Here is a 17,068-nt window from a genome sequence, read left to right on the forward strand (position 1 = left end):
TATAGTTAAGATAGCCAATCTTGATGGAAATTTCTAAAGCAAATCTTGACAATTGGTCTCTTTGGAAGAGTAATATCTTAAAGAAAAGTCAAGACTACAAAGGTTTAGGACTTGTAATGCTCTATAAAATATATCTCTCTAATGGATCTCTAAAAGAGTTCTAAGGTCCTTTTGAGAGCGTTCAAAATGGCCAAAGTTGTGTGTTCAACATAAAACTGTCAAAAAATAGCCAAGTGTCCCACTTTGCACTCGAATAACTCAAAAACAAAAGAGATTTGACTTTCTAGCATCTCATACTCTTGTAGAGTTTTCTCTCGTCTAAAACTTTTATTTTTATGTCAAAATCTAATTCTAAACACATGGAGAGATAAATGCTTCCTAAAATAGTGTGTAATGAAGGTTATACCTAAAACCTAGTCACAAACTACTCAAACATGCTATCTTCTACTTCTTTAACTCCAAAAGTGTTTATTCTATGAGTCGGACTAAGGAAATCAACAATAAAGAAAATGAAGAGGTCCACCCTTGCCTGGTGAGACAAATTTCTACTGCAGGTTTGGTTTCTAAGCTTATACGCTCAAAGAAAAGAAAATAATTTGTGTAATTGCTCACTTGATGCTAAGAGAGATTTATTCTACAAGGAGTCTAATGAGCTAGCGGCATTGATTTTGTAAGTGTCTTTTTCTTTATTGAATATAAATTTGTCGTTTACCTTAAGGTGTCTAGTGAAATATTTTGTGGAAGTTATTGTTGTCTCTTCTATGCACAATAGAATGGCCCTAGGTCCAAACTACATATGAAAAGTCAAGTTTGTTTTGCTATGCACAGTCTCTTATATGCACACAATATAATGATTTAATAATGGTCATAGAGCCATTCTTTTTTTTTCCGAGAAAAGATCCTTTCATTAGTTATGTAAAAAATGCCCGTAGGGCTACAAAAGATCTCTCCTGCTCATAAGAGAAACAGAGCAGTGAATACATCAGGCAACCCGGGAGACTCTTCCTAGGTGCTGCAAAATACAAGCATCAGTACAAAGGACTGAGAGGCTAAATCATACAATAGGGGGGGGGAAAGCCAAACAGGTGGCCTGTAGTGCCAACGGGGGGGGATCCCGTGTGTAAGGTGTAGAAGGGGCCACAGCGCCAAGTGGTGTGAAAGGCTTGGCGCCGCAAGATCGCCTCATCCCGAGTCTCCCCGGATGCGGTCATACTGTCCTCGCATGGTGTGGATCAGCTCCTACCAAATCCCTCGTACAGTCTCTACTGGTGGCTCTAATCTCCCATCAAAGGCCGTAAAGCACCGGGCCCTCCAAGTGAACCAGATGGCAAGGCTGCTAAGGAGCTCCCATTGTAAATCCCTCTCCTGTGTCCAGCTAGCGAACGAGAAATCCGATGCCGAAACCAGGCGAGGCTGGCCCCTAATGAATCTGATGGCCTGACTGCCCTGCTCCATCTCATAGCCCATAACAGGCCCTGACAAAGTCGACCAAGCAGCGGCACCCCACGTAAACATACCCTCTCGAGAGAGGGGAGCAAGAATACGCAGCATCCGCAGCCAAATCTACTGCGCCTGAGGGCAATCCCAAAGGCAATGTCTCTGTGTCTCCATAGGGTGGCCGCATCGGACGCAGGCCGTCGGAAGACCGCTGTAAACAAGCCAAGTGCCAACTGCTGAGTCCCTGTGGGTGACCAGCCACCCCACTGGAAAGTCGAGATCCTACGGGCCTGTCGATTAGCCCAGAGCCGAGCCCAAAAATCCTCCAGGAACTCCTGTGAGAGTCCCTGTAGTAGCCGCCAATGCCCTACTGTGCTACCGTTGGAGAGACCGTCCTCCTCGCCCCGCCGTCAAAATATGCCACCCCAGTCGAACAGTATACTGGAAAAAGGTAATCTCTGTGGCCTCAAGGGATGCATAAGGATCATGCCACTCGTACTCCCCGGGGTCCCACTGTTGCCCATATGCGCCAATCCGGGAGCACATCAGCAGGGTCACTCTCCAACCAAAGGCGACTCCATCTCCACTCTCTGAAGTCTGCTCTTATCCTGAATCTCATACTAGAGACATCTGCCATCCTCAGTGCAAGCTCTAAGAGCAATCAGGATCTCCAACTGTGTAAAGGCTCCCATTCACCGTGGGGCCACTGGCTCGAGAGGCGTGAACCACTCCTTTGTGAGTGCTTCCTGAATATCCTCCCTCATAATCAACCCCCCTCTGAAGTGACTCAGCCTCTCCACCTGGATCTCCTCTGGGAGACTGCAGAAGGCCTGCCAGTCTCCAAAACTACGTGCTGGGCCTGCTCCTAGAGGCCCCCAGGCTAGACGAGGCTGAGAACCCAGCATATGACCCTTCTCTATGCGAACCGCTGGGCTCCAGATGAGCGGCTGTCTGGCCCGCTCCTCAACACAAGAAGGAGGTCGCTGAGAGAGCCTCAGTCTCAGCAGCTCCCAAGCTCTCAGGATACTCAGAGCAAATCTGTCCTCCCATCCTCTACTGAGGCCTGTCCTCCTCATCTCTATGAAGATCCAACGAATCTCTGGTGCCCAAGTGCGCCCTGCTGGGGGCGCCCGAGCCTGTAGAAGCCGCCACTGCAAGAGGAGCTCTTTCCAAGGCTCAGCGCCCTGGAAGCAGCCCCCGAACAATAAGCTTCCCCAATAAGGCTCTACTCTGATCGACTGGATCTATAATGCCCAAACCTCCCTAAGCCAGTGGAAGTGTAATAACTGCCCATGCAACCTTTGCTTGGGCTAGATGACCGTCCCGCCCATACCATAAAAAGTTCCTGATCAGCCTCTGTACTACCTAGCTGATGCAATTGCTCGAGAAGATCCAGCAAGACGTAATGTACCACATGGTCGCTAAGACTGCTCTGCCCGAAGAAGATTGGCCTCTTGACCATGCAGAAATAAGCCCGTGTCATCTGCTAAGTCAGCATTGAGCAAGTCCTCCCCCCGGACTGGGAGCTGGAGTCCTCTCAAACCAACCTCCTCTGCCGTCAAATACATGCTCATAGCCTCCGCAAAGAAGAGAAAAAGAAAAGGGGCGAGAGAACACCCCTGAGACGGACTGATCTGGTCAGCTCAAAACTCAGCCCCCGTCCTCTTGCAATCAACACCTAGCTGCGAGCTGTGGAATACAGAGCCGCCACCCCTCTGATCCATCCTGGCTCAAAGCATAGTGCCCTCTAGGAAACCCCAATCAACTCTATCGTATGCCTTCTCAAAATCGAGAAGCATCACGACCAAGTCCTCGCCAAGAAATCTAGCTCGGGCCGTCGCCTCCCAGAAAGTAAAGATGTTGTCAAGGATACTGCGCTCCTTGACAAATCCTGTCTGAGTAGCATGAATCAACTCCCCCAGGAAGGGCTGGATCCTCAAGCTCAAGGCCTTTGCTAAGACCTTGTAGACAGTATTAAGGATTGTAATAGGCCTCCAATGCCGAATATCATCTGATACTCCCTCTCCCTTGGAAATAAGATAGATCAAGCCCTTTGAAAAGCTATGTGGCATCAGCCCAGTGTCCAAAACATACTGAAAGCCCCTACGGAGGCCTGGCCCCAAAAGGTCCCAATAGCGCATGAAAAAGGCTGGCGTCAGTCCATCCTCCCCTGGGCAGCTATGTCGCGGTAGGACCCTCAAGGCCTCGGCAAGCTCAATCTCTGACAGAGGCACACCTAGAACTGTACGCATATGGTCTGTGACCCTCCTCTGCACATGGGCCCACACAGTCTGTCTGCAAGCATCTCGATCCTCAGTGGTGGCTGGCTCCGTTGAAAGCAGGTCTCTATAGAATGCAGTGGCAATGGCTCTCATCTCCCTGAGCTCAATAGCTACCGATCCATCTTGTCTACCAAGCTGACGGACTCCTGCTCGTGCATGGCGGGGTCCAATGATCTCAAAAAACTCTCTTGTCACTGTATCACCAAGCTGTGTCCACTGAGAGGCCTGACGCCGATAGTAAAACTCATGTCTCTGCTCCTCTGCCTCTCTAACCTCCTGGCGTGCCTGGCTCAGCTGAGATGCCACCCACTCACATGCAGGCTACTGCTCCTGAAGGCACTATAGCGAAGCAAGGCTGCGTCTCAGCCGATGCTCCTACTTGCGAATCTCTTCCAGCCATGTCAAAGCTACAGTGTGCAGAAAAGAGCTAAGCTCAATGAGTCCCTGGGCACACTGGCCCGCTGCATCCTGGTCAGAGCATTGACTATCATGCCAAATCCTCTCAATGTCCTCAGCGAGACTGGGATCTGTAAGTACCCTCTCTGGGATTCTCAACTGCAAGTTGGGCTCCCGTGTCCTCTCCTCCAATGTCAAGGTAACTGGCGCATGATCTGAAAATGAGGTGCCAGGGAGAATGCCGACGGAGCCCCCTCGCTCCCCTAACCAGTCGCCCACATAGAAGCGATCAATTCGTGATAGATTAGTCCCTCCCTACCGGCGATCCGATCGAGAGAAACTAAGACTGTCCTGAGACCGGGAGAAAGCCCCATGCTGCCATGCATCAGTGATCCTCAGTGACATGCAAAACCGGTCCCAAGCTGCAAGCTCCGTGCTGTGCACTGTAACATGACTCCCTCCCACCCTATCGGCCGGGTCCTCAAGCATGTTGAAGTCTCCCCCCCCAACACACCAATGTGCGGCCGCCCGCTGGCAATGCATCCGTAACCTGGGTCTAGAACTCTGCTCTGGCACTAGCATGATTGGGCGCATAGACGTTGAGCACGCCCAATAGCTCATCATGCATCCTCAGAATGACATACTGTGCTCTACCAGGCACAATGATCCCTCGATCCACAATGGCCTGCTGCCGCCATACATCTGCAATGACCATGCATACTCCTCCCTATCCACCCAAAGGACCAAACCCTGCAGACCAAAAAGTGTCCGATCTACCAAGCATCACCGCACCATATCTCCGGATCCTGCTCTCACCCAAGTGGTGCTCCTGCATCATCAAAATATCAATGCTGCCACCAACCAGGCATCTCTAAAGCTCCTGCCTCAAGCAACCACAATAGCATATAAAATGTGCTCCGCCAAGGCCCTGTACGTTCCATGAGATGATCCTCATGGATGCCCTACTGAGGTGGATGCTGTCTCAGCTGTACGGCGGGCCTTCGCAAGCGGCTTGGATGGAGAGTAGTCCCCATCCCAGCGGCGGCTGCGAATCTGCCCACCTGGTGTACTGCAAGAATCACGGATCAGGCGCTAGTGGCTATGGCCCATGGCGACTGCCTCCCGCTCTGACAGAGCAACCTCGTGTATACACACATATCCAGGGTCGCGTGCTAAATCTGCCACTATGCGCACGACCAAATGACGAATCCCTGAGATATCCACACTCCTGTGATCCAAGAAAAAATGAGCCAACTCCCACAGTCGGCCTATCACATCTGTCACCTCCAGATCGCTCATATGATGAGAAAACTCAACTGCCTGAGTCTTCAAAGTGCTAAGAGCGAGCTCTAGAGTCCACTCCCGGTCGCAAGGGCCACATAGAGGGAACGAGAAGGCCATCGCTGAATCTAGTGCCTCCTCAGGCCGGAGGTATCACTACATGAACTCAGATGGGTGCTGGCTCATGGGGGCCCTCTGCTCCAAAAAGCCGTGTGAAGGCGTAATCAAAAGCCTCCGAGTACTCTCTAATGCCGAGGTGACTCAGCCGACTACTACGGATAGATGAAATCCGTGAAGCCCGAATCGGCATGGTAGGTCTCCTCTGTGATGCTCGAGCGAGGTCGGTACTCAGCGCTCTCCCGACTGCAGGTGAACGCCAGGGGACTGCCAGGGCCTCCCGAGAATGTGAGGCGAGCGGAGGGGGAGGAGGGGGGGCGAGGGGGGTGGAGAGGGGGCCGCTGCCAAAACCGGAGCGGGGACGGGAGGAGGCGATGGTGGAAGCGAGGAGGAGGGAGGGTACGGGGGTGGGGGGGTGAAGGAGGGGGTGCTGGCATCTCCTGGTCCTCAGTCGTCGCCGCAGGGGTCTCCTCTTGGAGGGGAGAAAAACTGTTCCTCACGGGAACCCAGTGAGGCTGAGACTGTGGCTGCTCTGCAGCGGTTTCTGGGCGTGCTGCTGTGGCTATCTCCCTCAGCGGCGCCCCTATCCAGGCTGCCACTCTGAGGTCTCTGTGGCTTGAGCAAGTGTCCCGGAGGCAGCCTGTTGAGCCGCATCTGTGTGGGCGGGCCATCAGTGCCCTGCTCTGCTGTGGGGTGAGGGTCGAGGTCTCCTCCAAGGGCAGGCCTTGGCCACATGGCTGACCTGCCTGCAAATGAAGCACTAATTCGAGAGCCCCGAGAACTCCACTCTATGATCTATCCATCCCCCCCTATCCTAGGTAGCTGAATGACCTTAGGAAGGGAGGAGATGTCAGACACCAACACTCTGACCGAAGGTAGCCCAGCTGCTCTAGCCACCACTGAAGCTGCTGAGGGGCCAGTCTCTAGTACCGAGCCCACCAATGCTCCTAGCCTAGAGAGGAGCGGAAGATACTCCCAGCGGAGTCCAGGGAAGCAAACTGTAACATGGAAAAGGCGCTCTCCTTGCTCCGCCCGCTGCTGCTGCTGGGTAAAATCCGTGCTACCAAGGTCTGAAGAAAGCTCGAGCACCCCTGATGTCAAGGGGACTCATGGCAAGGACCTTGGCAACGCTCTGGGCGGCCTCGAACTCGATCTGGTAATGTCCACGGCCCAGTAGAGCTGTATGTCTAGGATCTTGCCCACATGTGCAAGAAGGCGGGCCTGAAGAAGATCTCGGATCTCCCCTCTGCTGGGGCGAGTGCCGACTATACAGTAGATGGTGGAATGAGCCTGGAGGCATTCCACCTCTGCGCGGTGAGGCTCGCTTCCTCTTCTGGCGAAAGAGAAAGCCTGATGGGGGTGTCCGGGCGAGGGGGCTACAGATGAGTCCCTCTGAGGCAGGGTGGGAGGAGCCTCCATCAGAGTCTGAAGCTGCGGCGAAGGCGAGGCGAAGGCGGAGATCCTGCTAGAAACGAGCTGCACACAGAGAGGCGGAAGACGGAGAAAAAAAGAAAACCAAACCCCTTGGGGGCGGAAGCAAGAAAAAGGAGGGGGGAAAGACGAAGGAGAAACCCAAAGGGGGGGCGGGAGCTGCGCGCAAGAGGGAGGAGAGGAGAGCGAGCTGGCGGAGGGGGGGGATGGGGCGCTGCAGAGGGGAGGAAGGCACAAAGGAAGGGGGGGCGCGAAGGTGAGGAAGGCGGCAGGCAGAGCAGCTGGGGAGGGGGCGCAGCAGCGAAGGCAGGCGGGGGGGCTAATGGAGGCGGCGGGCAATGCAACGAGGGAGGGGGCGCAGCAGCGAAGGCAGGCAGGGGGCAAGGGAAGGCGCAAGGAGCGAGGGGAGGCGAGAGGGCGAGCAGGCAGGGAGGCAAAGGGCGCAAATGTGCAGGCAACGCGAGTAGGGAGGGGGGCGGGAGCTTTAGCGAGCATATTGCTCGAGCGCGTTAAGCCTTAATATGATCTAGAGCCATTCTTTTTATGCACATCAAACTTAAGATTGGCCTTATGGCCATTCTTGCAATGATCTAGTGTATTCTTCCAAGAAAGGCCCCAAGATCATTCCAATCTTGCATGGTCTTCGAGCCTCAAGATTGTATCGGAATGGCCATGGACCACCATCCAAGAATGACCCTAGGGACATTCTTGATGAGCATGTGCATGCAAGCATGGCCGGGGACCATTCTAGCCTTGGTGCCACCCAACTTTCTTGCATGCTCTTGGGCACCCAAGAATGGCCCTAAGGCCATTCTATTCTTGCACAACAGGTGCAAGAATGGCCCTAGGGCCATTCTTTCATTGCAAATAAGGCCACTATTTTGATATATGGGCCTCAAAAAGCACCCTCTAAGTTGCCCTAGGGCAAACAAGAATTTCCCGTGGGCCATTCTTACATGATCCCAGGTCTATTCTCCAAGTCTAAGGCCATTTTTGCATCCTCTTTTGGTCTTAACGTTGTGTTGGAATGGACATGGGGAATTCAAGAATGGCCCTAGGGCCATTCCTTTCATGCACAATAAGTGTATTAAAGGGCCATATTTGATGCTCTTGTGTATGCAAGAATGACCCTCGGGCCATTCTAGAATGGGCTTGGTGGATCACCCAACTTTCTTGCATGCTCGTGGGCATCTAAGAATGGCACCTAAGGCCATCCTTGCCTGGCAAATAAAGCCCTTGTTTTTTCTTAAAGGCCTCAAAGAAAATGTAAGAGTGGCCCTAGGGAATCCTTCAGTGGCCCCATGGCCATTCTTGCATAACCCGATGGTCTCGAGGTCATATTTGAGATGGCCATGGGGCATCCAAGAATGGCCCTAGAACAATTATTTTCATGCATAGAAGGTTCAAGAAACAACCACTACATGTAAGAGTGGCCCTGGGGCATCCTAGAATGGCCTCAGGTGCAAGAATGGTCCTAGGGCCGTTTTTTCATGGAGGCCTGAAAGAGTATTCAAGAGTAGCCTGAAAGAATGGCCATTCTTGTCATGCACAACAAGTGCAAGAATGGCCCATGGGCCATTCGTTTCTTTCACCACCACAAGTCAAAGAATTATACAAGGTCATTCTTGCATCCTCTTTCAATCTTAAGTTTGTGTTGGAATTGTTAAAATTACAGTAATGTGATGAGCTATGGTGGATCAAGTACTAGAATCAACATCATTAACAAAGTGATTAGTAAATAATTAAGATGTGATTAGTGAGTAATTAACAAATAGCTTAATGTAGGCATGAATAATCAAAAATACATTGCTTCCATCCATGTTCTCTACACCAATCCATTATGTATGCTTCAAATAGATACCTTATACTTCGTCCAAGGTGTATATCATTTTGGCATAATGTTTTAGAAAAATTCAATGTTGGTATCTGGTCAACTGCAACACAGGAGAATGTTCTCGAGATGGTGAGAGCTTTGCAAGAGAAAGTTGGGAGAATACTTCCTTTCCTTGCTATTTGGAGTCAAAATGCATGTTATAGTTTTAAGAAGAGAAAAGTGTTTAGGCCAGTTGAGGCAATGTTTAAACCACTTGCAAGAATGTCAAAAGCCTTTCAATGTGATCCACGGAGGAAAGTTCTTATTGATGACTCTCCATATAAAGCTTGTGTTGCTTCCTCTAATAACTGCATCTTTCTAAACAAGTTTGATTTAGATAAGAAAGATTATAATGTTCTCATGGGAGAGCTACTACCATAGTTAGTGCTTCTTGATAATGCAGAAGATATACATATTGTTGTTGAAAATAATTGATATGGTCAGCTCCCAGTATCAAATGGCCATGATTTATATAACCTTGTTGGTGATGTTATTGAGGACAAATGGAAAGAGTATAATGTGATTTGGTCACAAACAAGGTTCAACACTGGTAAACTTCCTTTGCAAGTTAATTATAGGACTCTTCTAAGGTGAAGGACACAGGTGGAAAGAGAGTTGATAAAGGAGAATCGATTGGTGCAAGAAGCATGCAAAGCCTTAGTGGTAGCCCATCGCACGTCATGGGAGATGAGATAAAGGATATTATAATCAAATAAGGTCCAAAATTTTCAAGCATGAAGCCATAAAAGTTGATTTCTCTAGTTAAAAGATTGGGTTGCAAAGGAGGGAGTAACTTGAGGTCTCAGTCGGCAAAGGAATTTATCAATAAATTGCTAAACGATCATGGTCTTCTAAATATTAGTAATAAGTAGAGCAAAGGTATTATCCTATCTAGAGTTTCTCACTATATTAAAAAACTATGTACTGTAACATTCTAACTTTCATCATGACCTTTTGTGTGCAGGTTTTTCTAGGTTATTGAATTTCCAAAAGATCTATTCATGTAATGTAATGAATTAAGAACTTTAAATCAAGATATGACTTGGAAGTTTAGAAATATTCACAATGATGTGCATGTTTATTCTCTTGATGAATCTATTCAAGTTTTGTGGAGATATCTCTATTCTCTTGATGTACATGTTTATTCACTTTATTTAAGTTTTGATGGATTATTTCAGTCTTTAGGGTCTTGAACTTTATTGCATTTGTTCTAGTATTAGCCTATAGTGGGAGTGCATCCTATTCTAAGGAGGCTCCTTTATTGCATTTTTTCTCATATTTTGTCAAACAATTTCTTCATGGGAGTGCACCCTACTTCTTCGTCGGAGTGCACCCTCTTGAGGCTTGTTCATAAGTTTGTTCAACATAAAGTTTATATACCACTTGTTTCTTGTAATGTACCCACAAACCATTCTACAATCTATTATTTAGTATCTTCTCTTTTGCCCTTCTATAATTTAAAGCCCCTTGCTCAAGGTTTGATTAGCACCTTGTACTAATAGCTTTGCACAAGGAGTTTTGAATGGCCCTAGGACCATTCTATAACGTGCACCTAGGGCCATTCTTGTATGGTAAATAAGGCCATTATTTTCCCTTGAAGGTCTCAAAGAGGACATCACTTGGGACTTCATCCTACATGCTACCACATGTTCTTGAAGTAGGAGTTGCCATAAATACTCCATCACACCATGGCCATGGGGCATCTTCATGCACAAAAAGAGCAAGAATGGCCTAGGCCATTCTTGCATGACCCCAAGTGTGTCAAGATTAGTAACTATCATGCATGGCCTATCAATATTTGAATCATTCTAGTTTATACCAATTTAAGTGTCAAGATCAGTAGCCATCATGCATGGCCTATTACTATTTGAATCATTCTAGTTTATACCAATTTAAGTGTCAAGATCAGTAGCCATCATGCATGGCGTATTGTTTGGTGTCTGCTTTCACATTATTTTATATTTTCATATTTTTCTCATCTTGTACCACTCCCATTATAAACAATCAGAGGTACAAAATGGTCCTAGGGCCGTTCCTATATTAATACACGTTTTTGTTCTTAAATTTAAGAGAGTCCTAAGCAAGCATGCACTCATATTTACCTCTTCTAATGCCAGATAAGGCACATAGTTAAAGGGACCTGTGTAGCAGCGTCTAGAGTAAAACTTATTCTATTATTCAAACTAAAACTTTACTTATTATTTGAAGGTGCACATTAGCTCTAGAATGGTTGATTGCCCACAAACTCCCATCTAACTTCAATGTAATGCATATGGTGTATGTTCTACTTTTATTTCAAAGCACCAAATTACAAGAGTTTCTATTTACTGTACAGCCTTAGAATGGCCCTAGGACAATTAACACTATATTGGGGAATATGGGAATTTCCCACAAGTTTGGGACACGTGGTCAAAAGTTTGGATTAACCATAACTTGAACACCACTAATCCAAAATGAGCGCTTTATAGCTCTTTAGATTCCATTTTTCAAGCACTTTCCAACGATAGGTCATATGATAGGGTTTTGAGAAACTTACAAACATGTTATCCATGTCTCCTTTTTTAAGTATTCAAAAATGGGAATTGGGAAATTCCCAAATTCACTAATATGGTGTTAATTATTTAATCTTGTTCTTGGACTATTAAAATAAGAGTGTGGCACGTGGGGGCTCCTAATTTCATAGTATATATTATATATTTCTTAACAAGTTTGCACAATATTTTAATATTTTTTCACATAGAAAGCACACAAAAATGAAAAACATGACCAACCTGGGAATGGGATTTTTCCCACTTAATCTAATATGGTGTTTACAAAAAAAAATTATTAAAAATATTTATATGAAATTATGAAGCGTCACAATCTCCCCTTCTCTGTGTGTGTCCTGAGAGTTTAAATGAAGGAAACTTTGCATGCAATGAATCTAACTCTACCCACGAAGCATATACATCCCACTTAACCACGAAGCATATACATCCCACTTAACCAAAACTTCTACTATGAAGCATATACACTTAACTCTACCCAACGAAGCATATGAATCTAACTCTACCCACACGAAGCATATACATCCCACTTAACCAAAACTTCTACTATAGTCCTATTTCTAAGTTTTCTCATTCTTCTATCCAAAATGTATTGAGGGTTGATCCTCAAACTCCCATCTTTTTGAATCTTAAATTTGTCCTACAAAACATAAGAAGGATTAGTAACATAACTTTTCAATAACCTCACATGGAAAAGAGGATGCACTTTTATATTTCTAGGACATTGTTGTTCGTAAGCCAATGTTCCCACCCTCTTTAAGATTTTAAAAGGACTAACGAAATGCGGTGATAGTCTCCTGTCCTTCACAAGAATCAAGTTACTCTTCTTAGGAATGACTTTCAAAAAATACCATATCACCGACTTTGAACTCACTAGGTGCATGCTTCTTGTCATAATAGAGTTTTTGTCTATGTTGAGACTTCTTGATACACTCCCTAATAGTCTTGAAGTCCTTATCCATCCTCTCAAGCATCTCTTTGAAAATCTCAACTCGGTTCTCTGGGTTTGAAAAGTTCATGGGTGTATAACAATTTTGTCCATAAAAACGACCTTGGAAGGCGTCATTTGAATGGAACTATTCCATGAATTATTATAAGAAAACTCATTTAAAGGTAAGAATTCAATCCAATTGGTTTGCTTTTCATTGACATACATTCTAAGAATATCCTCTAACACTCAATTTACTCTCTCAGTTTTCCTATCTGTTTGAAGATGAAATGCGGTGCTCATCCTAAGCTCTGTACCAATGGCTCTGAATGTGGCTTGCCAAAAATTAGATGTGAACTTTAAATCCCTATCAGACACTATACTTCGTCAAATGATCAAAAACTACAAAGATAGTGTCATATTCTCCTCTAGTAGTGGGAAATTTAGTGACAAAATCCATTGAAATTGATTCCCACCTCCTACAAGGAATGTCTAAAGGTTGCATTTGACATGGCATTCTATGTTGTTCAATATTCACTTACTGGAAATGCAAACATTCTCTAATATACCATTGGATATCACTCTTCACAAACCAGGCCAAAAGTAAGCTTTTTGGAACTTATTGTACGTTTTGTTATATCCAACATGTCTAGAAAATAGCGCATCAAGATAATCATGAAGAATTTTGGCCTTAAAAGATGAATCACTAGGCACACAAAATCTCTCATTATAATACAAGTTCCCCTTGACCAAATGATATTTTCCCTCAACCCTCTCAGATGGATTCTTAGAAATTCTCTCTAGGATGCTTACATAAAAGGGATCTCTCTCAATCTCAGCTCTAATGTTTTCCATTATGTCCGACAGAACGACAGTCAAGGAATTAATTAAGGGTCACCTACTCAAAGCATCAGTCACCTTGTTCTCCTTACCCTCAATGTATTTGATCTCAAAATCATACTCACATAAATAGGAGGTCCATCCGCCTCCTTTGCTTGTTTTTCAACAAAGGTTGAGTGAATAGATATTTTAAACTTTGATGATGATCAGTCCAAAGTTCAAACTTCACACCAAGTAGGAAATGTCTCCAATGCTTAAGGGCATGCACAATTGCAACCAAATCGTGGTCAAATCGTGGTCATGGGTAGGATACTTCTCTTCATAGCACCCAATTTGTGTTCCACTAGCATCACAAGTTACTACAAAAGGTTTTCCCATTTCTGGTATTTTTAAAATATAATTCTCACAACCTTAGCTTTTAAAGTGTCAAAAGCTACTTGACACCTTTCATCCCACTTTAAATTTTATTCTTGTTTACCGAGATCGGTCAATGGAGAAGCTATCTTAGAAAAGTCTCTAATGTCTTTCTCAAATTGTGCCAATCCTATGAAGCTCCTCACATGTGGCACAGACTTGGGTCTAAGCCATTCCATAATCACTTTAATCTTCTCGACATCTATGTGGATACCCTCCTTAGAAATTACATGGCCTAAATACCCAATCTTGTCTTTAGCAAAGAAACACTTGCTCATCTTTGCATACAATTTGTGATCCTGAAACTTCTGAAGTGGTTTCCTAAGATGAATTTTGTGATCTTTTTCATTCTTTGAATACACAAATATATCATCTATGAATACAAGAATGAAATCATCCAAATATTCACAAAACACATTATTCATCAAGCACATGAAAGTAGCAGGTGCATTAGTCAATCCGAAAGGGTGAACTCATAATGACCATTCCGAGTCCTAAATGCAGTCTTGGGAATGTTCGCTTCTTTGATGCAAATTTGGTGGTATCTAGATCATAAGTCAATATTGCTATAAAGACACAGGACCCACTCAGTTGACTCAACAACTCATTTATGTGAGGTAAAGGGTACTTATTCTTAATGGTTTACCTATTCAAACCTTAGTCAATGCAAAGTCTATAAGTCCCATCCTTTTTCTTTGGAACAAAACCAAACTACCCCAAGGAGAAACACTAGGTCTAATGAAACCCTTTTGCATTAAGTCATCCAACTGAAGTTTCATCTCTCTCAACTCATCCACATTACACCTATAGGGTGCCCTAGAGTATGGTTGGGTTCTTGGTTCTACTTCTATGGCATGATCTAAGTCTCTAGGAGGAGGCATCCCAAGTAGATCATCTAAAAAAACATCACGATATTCATCGAGGATGTTCTTCACATACTCGGGATGATATTCCTTCTCTGTCTCTTCCTTCAGATCATCGGCAAATATTAAGAATGTCTCACACCCTTGCGTAATCCCTCTCAAAAGTTTCGTGGTCAAAATTAGAAAGGCCTCACTATTTCTCTCCTCCCCCTGAATAACTTGGGTTTCTCCCTCCTAACTAGCAAAACTCACCATCCTCTCTGCACAACTAATGAGGGCTTTATTGGAGACTAACCAATTCGTCCCAATTATTGCATCACACTTACCCATCTCAATGGCATAGAAGTCTCCCTTACACTTCCTTCTCGCTAAGGTCAAAGATAAGTTTTCCAAGAACCCTTGGGTATAGTGGTGATCCATAATGTCTTTGGTTATGTAGTCTTGGATTGCAAAAGGAAGCACAAACTATAAAGTAAAACCATCCACAAACATACATTAGTGAGTTAATACACTTTCATTTGGTGATAATTAAGAAAGTCTCAAATAAAATATCTTGAAAGTATATATACATGTAAGAACTTTTTCCAATCATGATACTTCAACCCACTCACATGTATATGACTTTTGGTGTGCTAAAGTATGCAATCACCTTCTTCACTTCTCTATTATTTGCACTAGGAACTCTCCTCTCTCTCTCTCTCTCTCTCTCTCTCTCTCTCTCTCTCAGTAGGAGGGGAGGGAGTGGACCTCTCTCTCTATGTGTCAGATATGTAGTAGGAGGGAAGGGAGTTGACCTCTTTCTCTATGTGTCATATATGTAGTAAGAGGGGAGGGATTCAACATATGTCTCTATGTGTCAAGAGATATCTAGTAGGAGTGGGTCATTCATGACATCTTTTAGCTTCTTCAAGTAGCCCTACCACATTTTCATATCTATATTGATGTAGCTCTATTGATTCATGCTCATTCCAATCCATCTTCGTTAACAACCAGCTTGTTAAATTTAGTTTTGGATTTCACCAACTTATTAGCTTTATTTTTGTCTATTTTTCCTTTTTGGTGTACATCTTAGAGTACATCGTGATGAATTTCAAAGAGGTCCTTCAACCTAGATCCTACTATTGAGCAACTCTTAGGTTTTGGCTACCTCTAGTACTTCTTTTATTTTCTCCCCATCCATAATTTCTTTTAGCATACCTGCATTAGGCCTACTATCTGCAATTGGACTTTGGGAAACTACATGACTTTTCCTTTTAAGCGAATGTGAAACATTTTTCATTACGGGAAGGTTGAGGCCTATGGGGGCCCTTTAAGTTGCCATGAGATTAAAGAGATAATTAGTGTGAAGGCCAATAGGAAAAATACATGTGTACAAAAATGTTGGGTTGATTAAGAACCTAAATCTTGTGGTCAAAGGTAGAATCTTACCTTTTTCAGATCTACAGCAAAGAAAATCTTCAATATCTTTTCTTTTTATATTTTTATAAAGGAAAAGTTTTAAAAAGTTACCCCCCTCACTTCCCTTTTCCCTCCAAAAGTAGGGGCGTGTTTCTCTCTCCTCCCTTTTAGACTAACCCACTTTCCCCATCTACCACTCTCTACACCCTCACTTGCAGCCCTATCTTCATCTCCAACTTGAGGAAAGCTCTTTGCTACCAGCTACGCAGAGAAAGCTCTGTTATCAGCCTCTCTCTCTCTCTCTATAGAAAGCTCTGTTATCAAACTCTCTCTCTCTGTGCAAGCAGGCACCTACTAATGCAATCTCTCATTAGCTTTCTTTTGAGGAAAGCTCTTTGCTACCAGCTACTCAAAGGAAGCTCTGTTATCAACTTCTCTCTCTCTCTCTAGAGGAAGCTCTGTTATCAGACTCTCTCTCTCTCTCTCTCTCTCTCTCTCTCTCTCTCTCTCTCTCTCTCTTTGTGTGCAAAAGCAGGCACCTAATGCAATCTCTCATTAGCTTTCTTTTGAAGCTTTAGCTTTCTTTGTGTGTGTGTGGATTTGTAGTGATCTTCTTTGAAGCTTTTAGCTCTCTCTCTCTCTCTCTCTCTCTCTCTCTCTCTCTCTCTCTCTCTCCCTCTCTCTCTCTCTGAGCAGGTATTTGCTTTTTTGCCATATTCTTAACATTCACTTTCTTTTCATTTGGGCAATCTATGGCTCTTCAGTGTGTACGCAAGCCATCCTCCACTATCGAGTCCATGGCTATTTCCAAAGTACAGAATGATGAAGGTTATTGGATTCCTACCATTTTTAAGCGGTTCGTGTGTGGATAACAATGCAACCCAGTTTGAGGGGTGCACACAAGGTTCCCCGAAGGCATATGGCTTCCACAAGACATCACAGGAAAGGAAGGATCTTAGAATTCAAAGTTTGCAAAACAAGGATAGAAAGCGGCTTGCAAAGGTGCAACATGTTTACACCTCAAGCCAAATACATCTTGAAGATGAGAACTCACCACGGTTCCCAACTAACTGTAAGTTTCAAAACTTGTTTATAGTTTCTTTGCTTTAGAGAAATGCTTGCATGAAGACTATGGGAATATCAAGAACTCCAATGTATTCTATTGTATGCAGATGTTTTCCCTTCAATATGTGTGGAATGGCAGCCTCTAGAATGTTTTACAAGGACCTTTGAAGCATGTCATGTTGATCTAGGTAGGCTTA

The sequence above is a fragment of the Cibotium barometz genome, chromosome 49 (genome assembly GCF_041138505.1).
Source record: "Cibotium barometz isolate CiBa-2024 chromosome 49, ASM4113850v1, whole genome shotgun sequence".
Taxonomy (NCBI): Eukaryota; Viridiplantae; Streptophyta; class Polypodiopsida; order Cyatheales; family Cibotiaceae; genus Cibotium; species Cibotium barometz.